Source organism: Natator depressus, chromosome 9, assembly GCF_965152275.1.
Source record: "Natator depressus isolate rNatDep1 chromosome 9, rNatDep2.hap1, whole genome shotgun sequence".
Taxonomy (NCBI): Eukaryota; Metazoa; Chordata; order Testudines; family Cheloniidae; genus Natator; species Natator depressus.
The window spans coordinates 64,689,287-64,704,183 of record NC_134242.1 but is presented as its reverse complement, the minus strand read 5'-3'; the positions used below and the strand labels follow the sequence as shown (position 1 = coordinate 64,704,183).

At 44.6% G+C, this 14,897-nt stretch overlaps 1 long non-coding RNA gene across 4 annotated transcripts in view; it reads left to right on the top strand.

The window, feature by feature from the left end:
• Window positions 1-14,897, top strand: part of LOC141994225 (uncharacterized) — a 307,753-nt gene that overhangs the window by 256,483 nt on the left and 36,373 nt on the right. For 3 of the 4 annotated variants that reach the window (XR_012641042.1, XR_012641041.1, XR_012641043.1), the window contains one exon: window positions 4,792-4,905. The exons of the other annotated variant lie outside the window; for it this stretch is intronic. This is a non-coding gene — a long non-coding RNA (uncharacterized LOC141994225). Of the gene's footprint in view, window positions 1-4,791; window positions 4,906-14,897 lie in introns of those variants that run through there. 4 annotated transcript variants of the gene reach the window in all.

Below are 14,897 nucleotides of genomic sequence, written 5' to 3'. Positions count from 1 at the left end.
GAGAGTGATGTGGAGGCCCAGACCCTTCAAGGAGATGGCGTGGGATCTTCAGGTCTGTCCTCTTGTTGATCTTTGGGATACACAGAGTGAGATCCTCATCACCACTCCAACTCCCTTACACCAGGTAAAAGGGCCAGAGCAAAGTAAAAGCCCCATATCCATCAATGGCTATTAGCCAGGATGGGCAGGGATGGTGTCCCTAGCTTCTGTTTGCCAGAAGCTGGGAATGGGTGATGGGGATGGATCACTTGATGATTACCTGTTCTGTTCATTCCCTCTGGGGCATCTGGTATTGGCCACTGTTGGAAGACAGGACACTGGACTAGATGGACCTTTGGTCTGACCCAGTATGGCCGTTCTCATGTTATCTGCCTGGCTGAGAATCCTTCTGGTGCAGGTGCTGTGGAAGGTAGCTGTAAGGCTGTCCTCCAAGGACCCCTTTTGCAAGCCCTGGCATGCATCGTATGTTGGGGGCAGGAAGGGCATGTCAGGGCACGGCCGCAGCATGAAGTGTTGCAGAGACTTCAGGCTGCACTTTGGCCCACAGAACAGCCTGGGGAGGTTGTGGTGACTTAGACATGCTGCCTGGTCTGTCTAAATTACACCAGGGGCTTCTCTATTTCCTGGACCAGCCACTCCTTGCCCTGGACTGTGAGTTCTGTGCTGTACCTCTTAGAGTTGCAGAATGTCGCCCATGCACTTTGAAGTCCACTCCCAGACCCCCTCATCTCTGAGGGTAGTTCAGATTCCACCATTTAAAAACCATCTTGGCTAAGACTTTTTCCCTGGAAGGGCAGCCCATGGCTCAGGATTGAGACTTATTGTGAGGCCCCCACAGGGGTCACTGTAGAAATACGAGTGCCCCACCTCTTATGGTCATCACCTCTGCTTGCGCCATCAAACACTGGAGTCCCACTCGTGCAGTTACAAGCCCCCTTCCAAACAGCCACCGCTGACTACCCTCTCTTTAATCCTGTTGTCTGAGCTCCACACACCTTACTCCCCCTCTCTGATTTCCCCCCTTGCTGCCCACATGAGCAGCTCAGTGGCCCTGAAACAGGCCGACTGCCCTTCAGCGAGGGAGGTTCCCTAACTCATTAACTACTTCTTCCCGCTGGAGAGACTAGCTTGTTCTGCCACGGACTAGAATTGGAATCCACTGAGAAAAAGGGAGAGAGAAATCTGACAGCAGCTTGTTCTGTTCTGCCCTCCTGGTGCAAGCTGAAAGTGAGAAGAAAAGGGGGAAAAAAATCCAAAGTAGAAATCTACTTCAGAAAGGGAGACTTCTCCTAAGCCCAAACAATCAGTCCAACAATAAAGGATAATGACTCCCCCTCCTCCGCGTCTGCTGCCACCTCCTCCATGGCTGCTAGTGTTTAAAACCTGTAATCGGAAGGTGGTAAAAGACCTGAGTGATCCTTCTCTTTTCAGAATCCCACTATGTGGGACCTCAGTGATAAGCAGAAAGCTTGTTGCTCTTGCTGCAAACAAAGCATTAGCAGAAGTCATAGGTCATACCAGCTGGGACTGAGCCCTCTAATCAGATCCAAGGTGTGTGCTTGTGACATTAATCTAGCAGCTGGTGACATGGAAGCAGGCGGTATCTCTGACCCCAAGTCTGTCCAGCAGTGGCTTGTACCATCGAGTGCTGCACATTCCATTTAACACACTCCGACCCCTCCAGCTTCCACAGTTTCATCTGTGACCTCTCTGCAGTTTTTCCCCAAAAAACACAAAGTAAAAGAGTCAGGGATCATTCAGTTGAAGAGACAAAACTGCCCCCTCCTCTGCTTCTCCTCTGGCCCTGTGACTAGCGCAACAACCTGGGCGGTAACGACTGCCTGCAAGTCTTTCAGCCCCATCTCCATTGTTGAAGATGCAAACTTTCGAGTGCTCGTGACAGAATTAAAACCAAATGTCTGCAGTTTGAGGAATTCACAGTCCTGGCTATTGCCTTCAGCCTTCTCATTCCCACAATGTCATCCTCTGAATCTACACAGCCATGACTGGTGGAAACCAAAACTCTCCTGAGAACCTGCAAGTGCCAGTGACGTTGGGTCTCATCCCTACTGCATGGAAGGAGTGAATGCTTCTAGACATCATTACCCAGAATAAATGCTTTGCCACCGCACAGCGGGAACCTCAATGGCTAGGTCAGGTTGTGGTAAAGATCACCTGCAGCAAGAAAAAAGATAAGCTTATGCCCTCTTATGTTTCTTTATGATGTCTAATGAAAACCCAGAAGGATGGATGGATGGACATTCATTTTAAATCTAAGGGAGGGAAACTTAAGCGTGATTGTACGTTAGAAGTAGCCTGACTAGTGGTTTTGGGGAAGTCTAGCTTGAAAGGGCCTGATTTTCAGAAAATGCTGGGCACCTGTCTCTGGAAAATCAAGGCCCTTTCAGCTGTCTCAGAGCAAGCTCCTAGAATGCAAGGCACCCAAAATTGCTATGCCACCAGCCATGCCACCTTTGTTTTTGCTAGAGAACTCCTTGGAGGACAAAGAACGTTGTTGGCACACAACCCCACAAGATTCAGGAGACGGAAACCTGGAGGCCTGAATCAGCTGAGAGAGGAAGAGCGTTTTAGTCAAACAGTTGAAAATGGTGGTGGGGTGTGCTCCCCCACTAGCTCTGCAATAGCTGAATTAGGCCAGGTGGGCCCAATCAGCTAATTAAGCTGCAAACTGGAGAACTTTAGGCTTGAGGCAGCTAATTAGAGAGAAGCTCACTTGGTAGGGACAGGTGGGGCTTCTACAAAAGCCAAGAGGCTGTCAATAAATGTAGCTGCTGGCAAAGGCTGCAGATGCTTCCTGGGAAGTGTTTGGGGGGAGGGGCTGCAGAGATGAGGTCCCTCCCTGGAAGGAGGGAGTGAAGAGACTGGCAAACCCAGTGGAGTGGGGAAGGTCAGGAGGTATGGAAATGGCTCAGGAAAAGGCAGCAAGGTGCAGGGAATGAACCTTGGCCGGTGAGGGTTGCCAACTTTCTAATCACAGAAAACGAACGCCCCTGCCCCATCCCTTCTCTGAGGTCCCACCCCTGCTCGCTCCATCCTCTGTTGCTCGCTCTCCCACACCGTCACTCACTTTCACCAGGCTGGGGCAGTGGGTTGAGGTGCAGGAGAGGGGTGAGGGCTCTGGCTGGGGGTGCGGGCTCTGGGGTGGGGCCAAGAATGAGGGGTTTGGTTCGGGACAGGGCTCCGGGACAGGGCAGATGGTTAGGGTGCAGGTTCCAGGTGGGGCCAGAAATGAGGGGTTCAGGGTGCAGGAAAGAGCTCCAGGCTGGGACAGGGGGTTAGGGTGTGGGGGGGGGGTTGAGCACTCCAGCTGGGGGTGTGGGCTCTGGCATGGGGCCGGGGTTGAGGGATTTGGGGTGCAGGAAGGGGGTGGGGCAGGCGGTTGGGGTATTGGGGTTTGGGGGTAGGGTATGGGAGGGAATTTGGGTGCAGGAGGGGACTCTGGGCTGTGGCAGGGGGTTAGGATGCGGGAGAGGGATGAGGGGTCCTGGCCGTGCTTACCACAGCTCCCGGAAAGTGGCAGCCAGGTCCCTGCAGCCCCTAGACGCGTGGGCGGCCAGGGAGGCTCCACATGCTGGGAGGGGGCAGCACACAGAGTCTCCCTGGACGCCCATGTGTCTAGGGGCTGCAGGGACCCATGTGTCTAGGGGCTGGCGGTCACTTCTGGGAGTCCTGTAGAGCTAGGGCAGGCAGGGAGCCTGCCTTAGCCCCAGGCCCTCGCTGCACCGCCAACCAGACTTTTAACAGCCCAGTTGGCAGTGCCGACTGGAGACGCCAGGGTCCCTTTTTGACCGGATGTTCTGGTCGAAAACCAGATGCCTGGCAACCCTATGGCTGGTGTGTAAAGGGTCCCTGAGCCAGCCACTGTGGGAGTGGTACTGTGAAGCAGAAAAGTGCCTCAGACTGTTGGAGAGCAGGAAACTTGATGCACTGCCCCTGAAAGGTGAACCACCATAGTGACCTAACTGGAGGGCTGAGTCATGAAGAGGACAGCTGTGACTCCCGAGAGCGAGTGAGAGGCTGTAGAGGAGAAACTGATGGGGTGTAACCACTGGAAGAGGTGTTGGCCTGACCGAGCTATTCCCCCAAACTGCCAGCAGGCAGCACCGTCCAGTGGTGAGTACAGCAACCCATCACAAAAATACTTTGGGGTCTTGGCAGGTTTTTGTTAATAGCTGTTTAGTGTCAACTCCTGACAGACACTTAGGAAAAAATTCTTTGTGAAACAATCAACACCTCCACCCTTTCAACTGAGGGCTGAGAAAATTCCCACTTCAGTTCTTCAGGCCTCTGATGAGTGATCCTGCAAAAACAGGGAAGAAAGCTTTGATATGTTAATGTCAAAACACAATCAGAGACAGACTAACAAATCTTTATACATGATAAAGAAGCAATAAAAGGGCACCAATGAGTCTGTCACAGTTGGAAGGCCCTTTTAAAGGTTTCAGAGTAGCAGCCGTGTTAGTCTGTATTCGCAAAAAGAAAAGGAGTACTAGTGGCACCTTAGAGACTAACAAATTTATTTGAGCATAAGCTTTCGTGAGCTACAGCTCACTTCAGCGGAGTGAGCTACAGCTCTCGAAAGCTCATGCTCAAATAAATTTGTTAGTCTCTAAGGTGCCACAAGTACTCCTTTTCTTTTTAAAGGTTTGTGATACTATGTTTCCAGGAGGGTCTATAGGGAGCCATCAAGAGGTGTTAGATAACCAAGTGTTTTTATGCTAGTAAATGTGTAACAATAACAATGATCATTAAAACTTTGTCCTTATCTAGGCCTTGCAGCTGGAGATCCCCATATTGCGGAAGGGGAAATTGAGGAATGAAGTGACCCTCGAACATACACAAAGTCGGGTAGAGCTGGAAATAGAACACAGAACCTATGGGTGAAGCCAGGCCACATTGCAGTCAGTGGAACTTTTTACCATAGACTTCAATAGCCAGGATTGCACCCTAAATCTCCAGACTCCCATTCCCATATGCTGGAAACTAAAGAAAACAATAAAAGGTGGAGATTTGGGCCTGATTATTCAGTTCACTGGTGTAACATTGCTGTAAATGAGAAGAGATTCAGTCCCATAACCACTTAGGTACACAAAACCAGGATCCAAACTAGAACTCCCTTTCATAAGGTTACTAGCTCTTCTTTGCTTTGAGAGGTGCCTCCTCCAATCTGTGGGTCCCTCTCCTCCCCCCTTCCCCCCCCCCCCCCGGCATTGGTGTTGTAGCACAAGACTAGGGAAAACAGGGTTTCAGAACACCCTGTCCCTATCTCATCAGTCCTTGCTCTTCTCAGAAAGATGAGAGCCACCTCCACACAACCTTCAACCTCCAGGGAGTTGATATCTCTGTGAGTCTTCCAGCTTCCCCCAGTTACCACTGTCCATTCAAAGAAACACTATGTTGTTCAAAAGCTGGTTTATCTGGAAGTGTGTGTGTCTGAGTGGGATGGCACTGTACTGCGGTCACACACATTTTCCTTGTTAGCCTGTCATAAGCATATTTTAGTAATAGTTATCTCATGTATGCAGATAGGAGGATATTTATAAGGTGCTTTGAAATTTCATAATTGTTCTGTGAAAAGATCTCTCTTCACTTATCTTGCAAAGTGTTGTAACCACACTGTTACTTTTATTGAAATCCAAAAACCACTAAGCAAAATAATAATAAAAAACTCAGTAACTTTTTTTTAATGGAAGGGAGCTAAAAAAACCCCTAACCCATGCTTTATTAATTCAGATGGGAATGTTTAATGCTCATCAAAAAGGATATAAATTGCAAATGCATTTTAGCAGCTCCTGGAGAAAAAGGGAAGAGTTTTTAATAATAATCCTTTGCACGTCTATATCATCTTCCTAAGGTGCATCTCAAAACGCTTTACACATTAAAGAATTAAGGCTTGTAAAACTCTTGGGAGGTAATATTAACAAATCCATGTCTATCTTGAACTTCACTGTTGTCATTATGTTCTACACCATGACCACCTGGAACTTTCCAGAAGCAGCAGGCCTAGAACTCAGATTCCCTCCTGTTCCGAAGTCACAAGACCACACCTTGTTGAGCTAAAGGAGAATCTCCAATACCTGTCTACATCATAAGGCTTATGACACACAGTTGTTCAGTTCTGATTCCATCCACTTGAGGGCAGTAAATACAGTAGCTGGTTCATTAATGTTCCCATTTCATAGTGTGGGAAGCAATGTACAGAAAGCCTTCCCCCCAGGTGACAGAAAAGGAGCAGAAAGACAGCAACACAGACAGACAAGACCTCAGATCTTCTGAATGCTTATCCTGTGCTCTAGTCACAAGGCTTTCCTTCCCTTGCTGGAGGAGGTTGAGAGTTCTGGGTTGTATTTTGACTCTATCTTTGACTCACTGGGGCAAGTTATAGTATCCTACACTATCTTTTGCTTCACGTCCCTGCATGCAGGCAGGGATTCGAACATTTCAGTTCAGTAGTTTATCTAGGGAAAGATTTGGAGAGGCAAAGATCAAAAAAAGGTATTTCCCATAATATTCCAAGAGCCAGAAAATATGAAGAAAGTGAGAAAAACTGCAATTGTGGAAGATAATCCCTGGGTTGATGAAGAAAATAATACTCAAAAATCCCCAGTGTTTAATTTCAGGCAATATAATGGGCTGACTGTGTCCAGAAGAGGAACAGAATGTTAACATATCCTAGATAAACAGGAGCCAAACCTTGAGCCTGACAGAAAAATGAGAAAAAACATCTACTCAATGGGGGAAATAATAAATTAAAAACCAGCTGGATCAAAGATGATTGCATCTTCAGCATAAGCCAAAAGAAAGAGGGGGAGTTACATATGTATTCCAGGCGGGCAAAGAAGAATACAAAAACTGAGAAACTCTACGTGAGCAGAAGAGACAGACTGATTGCAATGGAATCAATTAAAATATTAGGACCTCATGTTGTTTTAAATCCCAGTGGCAGAAACAGCAGAATTCTGAACCAAATGCTTCATTAACACAGCAAAATTTCCCACTCCCTCCATTTCAGACAAGGGACTTCATCCTTTGTTTGCTAGATGAGGAGTAAAGGCAGATGGGAATTATTTTCAACCAGGGTGGAAAGACAAGGGAGCTCAAATTAATGCACTGATGGCAGGAAGACAATCTCAAACACTTCACCAATGCTTGGTTTACTCCCATGTAGATCTCTCACGCACATTTCTTTCTTTCTTTTTTTTTTTTTTTTAAGCCTCATGGGATATTGAATACATGACCAAACGTACAGACACAATCCATGCAGAATACAGACCTGGCTTTACTGAGCATAAAGTAAGGCCAGACAACGAGGAAGCCATCAAAAACTGATGATCTGCTTAGCCTAGTAAAGCCAATCTAATACCCTCAGTAAAGAATAAGTACAGCTATAATAATAATGCCTTGCAACTGCATCTTGTCAGCTTTAACAGATACTGGCAGAGTTGTGTACATCATTCTGCACCTTCGCTCCACACTTTTGTATTATTTCTTGCTCAAGGTACCATTTATTTCAATGGGGGACTCTGCATGGTTCTAAGGAACCATTGGTGAAATCCTGGTCCCACTGAAGCCAATGGGCATTTTGCGCTTGACTTCAGTGGGGCCAGGATTTTACCACATGCTCGCAGATCCCTTTACAGACTTGGAGCCTTAAATGTATATGCAGACTTTCTCTAACCAGCACTAAAATGTAACCACCTCTGGGGTGAAACCTGGCAGCAGTTTAACAATGCAAAGCAACACTAGATAACTGTTCAGGATAGGATGAATGAATAGATGGGTTTATGGGAGTTGTAGTCCCCTGTTTTGCCTCTTTCCCATGGCCAGGTAAGTGAAAAGATAGTGAACCAGGAAGAGGCCTGGCTCTGTTTGGGAGTGGAAGTTGCATGGCAGTAGGGAGCTGGCGAGAAGCCCCAGGAACTTGTAGCCCCAGGAGCTGGAGAGAAGCTCAGGAACATGTAGAGTCACGTGGATGTTACAGTTGGGTGTAGGTCTGTATGGGATTTATAGGGGAGCAACAGCCGGGCAGGGAGCCAGTGCAGAGGGGCCCCAATGAGAGAGACTAACTGAGCCTGGCTTGGAAATCTGCAATTACCTGTTTCCTGAAATAGGGACTGCCCTGGAGAGAGCACTCCAGGCACCAGACCTGATGAGCCCTGACTCTCGATTGGACTGTCCCAAGGACCCAAATCAGAACTGCTATTGCTCACTTTGAACTCTATTTAAGCCTCTTTCCCTAGGATATCTGCTATCTTCCCCTTCCCTGCCAGCCCTAGTAAAATATCAGCACACTTAGCCATGTGTCCAAGCGGTTATTAATAGTGGTTATTAGGATCCAGGTCCTAATACAAGACCTAGCTGCTGAAGCAACTACAGTGCTGGCCTCTGAGTTGTGATACACCTGGCACTCTACCGGCACCCTAAGAATTTGGTGAACTGGGCAACACAAGAATTACAGGTGTCAGTACCTTAATGTGAAACTGGAATTTGGCAAAACACTGCAGCTAACACCCCAAAAGTATTCTTGAGAAAGTATCATGTTAATAACCACCAATGATCAAGCACTCAGCTTTATGATTAGAAGGGTGGAGTTGTCTAGTGGTTAGGGCTCAGAACTGGGAGTCAAAAGCTCTGTATTCTCTTCCTGCCTCCGCTGCTGTCTTGCTGTGTGATCTTGGGCTAATCGCTTAATCCCTCTGTGCCTCCATTCCCCCTTGTTAAAATGGAGATCATGACATTTGTTTACATCTCAGCAGCTTCATTCATGGCCATAAAGCATTTGATAACCTCAGCTGACAGGTGCTATCAAAATGCAAAATATTATTTTTTATTATTGCAAAGGTTTTCACTGCCATCACTGAGAGGTTCAGTCTCATATAGAATTAGGGCAAGATATAAAGAAAGGCCTGAATCTGATCTAACACCAGGTCTACACCGGAATAACTCAATTGAATGAAGATATTCCTGATTTATAGCAGCAGAAGATCAGAACCTGACACAAAGTTAGAATCATGGATTCAAGGGACAGAAATATATTTTATCCAAGAATTATCAACCCTTGCAATATGGGACTGAAACTAAAGTATAACACAGAGAGGAAGTGTTATTTAATTAAAATCAGCTACTACAAAAGAGGGATATTCTCCAACACTGAACGTCACCCTGCACCTGGGAGGGCAGCTGGGCTTGTGCCTCATACAAGTCCCACTTAAGCCCTTGATGATGCAATGAAGAAGAACCCAGCAGGAAAAATACTGGCATTAACTGATAGCCACTTGTCAGTGCACAAATAGGACAAAATCTGCAGAAAAATATGTGGACAATAGACTGGAAAAATGGAGAAAATAGGCAACTAACTGAAATGCAAACCTATGATTAGCCAGCAGCAAATGAACAGCCTGGCAAAGACAGAGGCATAAGCATGGGCCTTCAAGATAAAGAAAGAAAAATTAAACCAGAAGCAGCACAGATCAATGAAAACAATCAGCACTTTCTGCTAAGAAATATATTAAAAAGACAGAAACCCAGGCTATGGATAACTTGCTCAAAAATTGCCCCTCTCTCTATCTCTTTTCATCTCCATGGCAATTAATAGTCGTGGCTAAGGACAAATTAAAGGTCAACGGATTACAGAAATATTGGCTGTCCAAAGAGGAAGCACCAGGTGAAGGGAATGGCTTCTATTTGGGGATGTTACTTATGCCTGTTATATCCTTCCCCACACCCCACTCTGATTCTGCTCTCAGATTAGTAGCAGAAGGCAGGTGGCATGTTATAATATAGAGAAGGTTCCTGGCAAGGCAGTTTGCTGGGTAAACTCTAGGAGTGCATATGACGACCATAATACCTCATGGCACAGATTTAACAGCTTTGATTCCACTGTGTTCTGCACAGAACAAGTCTAGTGAATTAGTGCCACTCCTTTACAGTGGTTCTAGCTTCTATACATTGCCGTATCGCATTAATCTGTATTGCACTGTATCTTTAGGTTCCCATGGATGCTGCCTAATTGTTGTTCTAGGGCAAAGCTGTCTCCCATTGCCTGTTTTTGAGCCTGATTACACACACAGCTCACAGGCCAAAAGTGTGGAGTTCCAGATTACTGGTAAATTCTTCTAGGCTGCACAAGGATAACAGCATGAGTGTGGATAAGAAAGATACATATTAGAAAAATACAATATGGGCTTGAACCACATAACACACTTTTTAATGTCCTTCATCCCCCACCCCATCCCACACAGCAGCAGCACAAATATATTTGGTTTGTTGTATGGTAGTACACAGAATGGTGCTAAGCCCCACTGAATTCAAAAAGGTCTGCAGGTGCTCAGCTCCATTCAGGATTTGGCCCTGGGTAATCACGAAGGAGCTGGGCTTGGCCTCTGTGAGTGGAATTTGTGCTGCAGTGGAAAAAAATGCACCCCACTGTTGAATCTATAACGCACTGGACTTGCATTCTGAAGATGTTCTGGCTAATAGTTACTAGCATCTTCTGGAAGAATAAAATTATTTGATGATACTAAAAGAGGGAAGTCTTCTAGGTGGTGGTAATTATATTAGAAGTTAGTGGATTATGTTGCACAGCATGATGATTGCTACTAATTTTCCCCAATCACCATTTCCCATTTAAGTTACTCTTTACAAGCCCAATTCTGCCGGTCTTGCTCACACAGAGAAGCATTGCTTATGTGATAGTCTCAATGACCTCCAAGGGGCTTCTCACAGGAGTAAGGATTGCAAGTGCGGGCCCAGCAGTTACACACACTGGCAAGCGGTGTTCAAAAAGTATCAGACTTCTGTTGAAACTGGCAAATGGGAATGTCAACTTGAAAAACACTGTGCAAAAGTGGAGGCAACAAAAGTCAAGTGTGCATATGAGAATATGTAATACACATAGTACATGTCATAATGTTTATCATCACTTCAAAACATGCACCCACCCACAATTCTTCGCTAGCAGTGTCTTGGAACGTTTCCAACTGTGATTCACTATCTGCAGCAAAAGTCAATTAAAATCAATTAACATTGTACAGATCATATGATCCATAGCACGGAGTATGGTAAGATGTTAGCTGGATGCTAGTGTCTTGTGAGAAGCTCCAGTAAAAGTATATGCTTTTTGTATCATGAAAAATTTACACAGTCCTGGTTATTAATTTAAATCTATAGTTAGCAGATTATATATTAATAGACAAATATGAACATTTTTATTTTGATGGAGATAGTAAGAGCAATGTGAGTGTCCAGTGGGGATGGGCAGACACATAAGGAAAAATTAAGGCTCCTTACTTCAAAGCTCTGCACACATGGAGCACTGAATCTGGGTAGCACTAGAGCTTCTGAAACGTTTGGGTAACTTTCTGTTTGGTCTCTCTTCCCTGCTGCCTCTGCACATCTAGTGTCCCAGATCTAATTAATGCTCTTGTAACTCCATTAACTTCAGTGGTGATTTGCACTGGTATATTGGAGATCAGAATCAGACTCTGAGATTGGAAGTGCTGGAAGTTTGGCAGTAGCTGTGCATGTGGTATTTCTAGCCAGACCAAGCCTGGAATTATTGTTCTAGAAATCTCATGAGAATCTCATGTTCTAGAAATCTCATGCAAGAGACGTAAAATTTAGAGAGTTTTTAATAAGTTTTGCTTAATCAGCCAAACATTTGGGTGCTTATCCATACCTAACTTATGTAGATTTTGAGCTTCATCTATCACTAATATCTGCTATCCCTTTTCTCAACCATACTTACCTAAATCCCAGCTGCCTCCCATCTTAAGGGTAGTCTAGCACTATACCAAAACAAAGGACATATTTTCCAATAACTCCCATGTTGTGATAGATTCCTTCCCTTCAGGTTCCATATACCTCTAGCTGTTTTGTAAGATTGAACTTTTGATAAACATAGTAATTATAAACCAGTTTTAAGTCTACAACAAGATCAATATGAATTCTTAAATTCACAAGTGTTATTATGGAGAGAGCATCACACGCACACAATGAAAATGAAAAATCCAGGTTCAAGGGATCAAAATACTTAGAGGAACACTCTCCCCTTGATCCATGTGTGTGTAACTCCCATTGACAACAATAGACACTGCACATGGGGATGGATAGAAAAGAACAGATGGCCCTTACCAGTCAAATAGCTAAGTAAAATGAGCACCCAGTAATAGAATACGTTTCAGTTTCACTAATGTGGCAGTCAATTAAAACCACCAAAACAGACTTGCTGGGTAAAATTACACAAACCCCATCTCAGAGAATTCAGCTTCTTCTCAACGCCTTTGTGGGCCTTCTGCTTCTTCATTGCTTGGTAAATAAATGCAAAAGAAAATCCTAGGACTTGAGAGTTACTATTTTCTCCTTCATACACACACGACTAGGCATAAGCACTTGACATTCCATTAGGAAGCTCTTTATATGAGGCATCAGAGTTAGTTTAGCAGATCAGAAGAGTTTGAGTAAGGTTCAGATAACGATCCAAGCTGTGCCTCAACTTCTTTAGAGATTCTACTCTCAGTAATAATTCAGGGCCAGATTCTACCACCCTTACACACATGGAGTGGCCCCTTACTCTGTGATTTGATTTCAGTCAGACTGCTCTGGAATTAAAAGTTCCTCAACTGGAGCCAGGGGGGTAGAATTTGGTCCTGAGAATGGAGCTCTTGCACCATGATTCTCCCACTTGCCACAGATTCAAAAATCCAGTTGATTAAGCCCGTCAAAGGAAAAATAAGAATCAAAATAAACAGGATTAGGGTTTTGGTGAGGGGGTTTTGTTTGGTTGGGTTTTTTTGCAGCTTCGTCCCTCAAAAGGCAAACTAACCAATGTAAGGCTATTTTGGCAAAATAATACATGACTATAATACTGATTGGCATCTGCACTGATAACAAGCATGACAAGTTACAGCTCTGTCCACTTAAAACCAGCTGAGTCATTAAGCCCTCCCGAACAGGGATTATATTGCAAAGCATAACATATCCTTAGCTACAATAGTGCCCCTGAATTGCTAACACAGCTTTGTAGACCAAACTTGAATTCAGTGGGGTTTAATTCAGGGAAGAAGTATCGTAGGGTCAAAAATTAGATGTTTGTTAAATACAACGTTATAGGTATATATTTATAAAAGGAATCTCTGACTTTTTTAGGTTTCCTTAAGGCAATGGGTAAGGCTGAATCTGTACTGAGCAATGCAGTGACCACCTGCCACAAATGCTGTGATATTTGATGTATCCCTCTTTTCTGCCAAGAACTATAATTCCTATTTAAATCTAAATAGAAAAGCCATGAATGCAGATTCCTCATCACAAAGAGGCTGATGTTAATCCCGAGTACAGAAAAATAAGAAAAGATGGGACATATTATTGGATTTTATAAAGAGGATAATTAAACATTATTTCTTCTTTACTTGTTATAGAGCATCCCTTGAAAATTCCTGCTGAAATTTGCTGATACAGAACATCAGGAAGTTTTAATTTATCTTTATATAAAGGGAAATTAGTATTTTTGTGGGTGTGAACTTTATTCATTTTCATGATGAAAAGCAGGTAAACAAAACAGATGAAATAATTATAGAAATGAATAGAAAAATATAAGGACAGACAATTGAATAATTATGTATATATACACAAGCAAACAACTTCTGTATATATACATATTTGTATGCAAAAAAATGTTTAAAAAATAGTATGTGTGACAAAGTTCCTCCCCTACCTTGGTGGGTCTTGCACTTATTGGCAGATTTGCTCACCTCAGAGATGCACGGCAGCCCTCAGCTTGGCCGTTTTCGTGAACCCACAGTCCAGGTCAGCTCCTCCTGTGTCTGATCAGGAGTTGGGAAGTTTGGGGGGAACCCAGACCCGCCCTCTACTCTGGGTTCCAGCCCAGGGCCCTGTGGAATGCAGCTGTCTAGAGTGCCTCCTGGAACAGCTGTGTGACAGCTACAACTCCCTGGGCTACTTCCCCATGGCCTCCTCCCAACACCTTCTTTATCCTCACCATAGGACCTTCCTCCTGGTGTCTGATAATGCTTGTACTCCTCAGTTCTCCAACAATACATGCTCTCACTCTCAGCTCCTAGTGCCTCTTGCTCCCAGTTCCTCAGGCACACCACAAACTGAAGTGAGCTCCTTTTTAAAGCCAGGTGCCCTGATTAGCCTGCCTTAATTGATTCTAGCAGCTTCTTGATTGGCTGCAGGTGTTCTAATCAGCCTATCTGCCTTAATTGTTTCCAGAAAGTTCCCTTACCCAGGGAAAAGGGACCTACTTAACCTGGGGCTAATATATCTGCCTTCTGTCACTCTCCTGAAGCCATCTGGCCCAACTCTGTCACATATGTTTGTAGCATAAAGTTAGGAAAGGCCAGAATTAAGTTTGCCCGTGCAACTTTAATTCAGCCCCCCTTGTGCATTATGATACAGTCTTTAATTATATGATCACAATGTTATTTTTTTCATATGCCTTGTACAAAATGGTGCAGTGTGGGCAGAAAATTGGCTGATGATATGATGTAATTTCTGGGAGCTTAGCCTTGTGAAAGCTTGTTTCTTCTTGTGTCCCCAACCCAATTTTGTATTTTGGAAATGCCCAAGGGAGTTCTTGTAGCCTATCAGAGTCTGTATGTGAGTGGGTCTCTGTGTGTGTATCGGTTGGCTATGAGGATGTGCACATGTGTATCCCAGGCTGCATTTTGTGCATTTCAAAACCCTCTTTTGAAGATAGGTTCTAAATCCAATGAAATAATTACTTCCTTTTATAGTGATTAGCCCAAGCATTCATTTCAGCCTGAGCCTCCACTGACTGCATTATGTGTGGATTTTCCAAACAAAAGTTGTTTATGGGGAAAAATGTATTTTTAAGATTTCTGTCTTGTGAATAC